Consider the following 1039-nt stretch of genomic DNA (forward strand, 5'->3'; position numbering starts at 1 on the left):
AAAGTACTGTCAAATTTTTCTTTTTTCTGCAATTTGCAATAACAATTGTAAGTCGAGTACGTTGCGAGGGAGTCAGCAAGATTGCTACAGCTTTCAGGCTTGTGTATTACTATTTCCCCTTCCTACAGTATGTGTATGTGATATTACTTTTGAAATATTCTTTTTTTTCATGTCTGATGCCCTGTGTTGCAAATAATATTCTCAACATGTAGGGAGATTGAGTGATTGACTTGAACTGTTCTCGTATACAGCACCTAAGAGGTTCTATTGATTCTGTTTATAGGTTGAGAGGTAATGATCATAAAAACCTTTTCAAACTATTCTCATAATGGTTTTGGAATGTTTTTAATAGTTTGAGTTATTGTTATTGTTAAGACATTGGCATTGTTAATGTTGAAACAAAACTCAACTTATGAACCACTCTCTACCGATTTTTAAATGTGGAAACTGGGTTAGATCATTAGATTTTTGTTGACTTGACTTGTGACTTGCTTGACCTGAGCAATGACTTGACTTGTGACTTGCTTGATTCTCACCACAGTGACTTGGGACTTGCTTGAGACTTGCACATGAGTGACTTACCCCCACTAAACTGCCCCCAGACAAATAAGGATTTATGCCACTCAGCCCTGAGGGCAGGAGAATGTTCCCTCAGCCCTGGGAACAGAGGAGACTAAACTGCCCCCAGACAAATAATGATTCAGGCCACTCAGCCCTGAGGGCAGGAGAATGTTACTTCAGCGCTGGGACCAGAAGGGACTAAACTGCCCCCAGACAAATAATGATTCAGGCCACTCAGCCCTGAGGGCAGGAGAATGTTACTTCAGCCCTGGGACCAGAAGAGACTAAACTGCCCCCAGACAAATAATGATTTGGGTTAGGGTTAGCCTAGGGGTACCCTAACCCTTAATAAACATTGTTTTTGAATGTATCACACATTTAAGCTAGCACACATGTGCGGAGCTATCTTAACATGGATCATACATTTAAGCTAGGACACACGTATCACACATAGCTGCACATACTATGCTCCATTTCA

This window comes from Gadus chalcogrammus, chromosome 6 (assembly GCF_026213295.1).
Source record: "Gadus chalcogrammus isolate NIFS_2021 chromosome 6, NIFS_Gcha_1.0, whole genome shotgun sequence".
Classification (NCBI taxonomy): Eukaryota; Metazoa; Chordata; class Actinopteri; order Gadiformes; family Gadidae; genus Gadus; species Gadus chalcogrammus.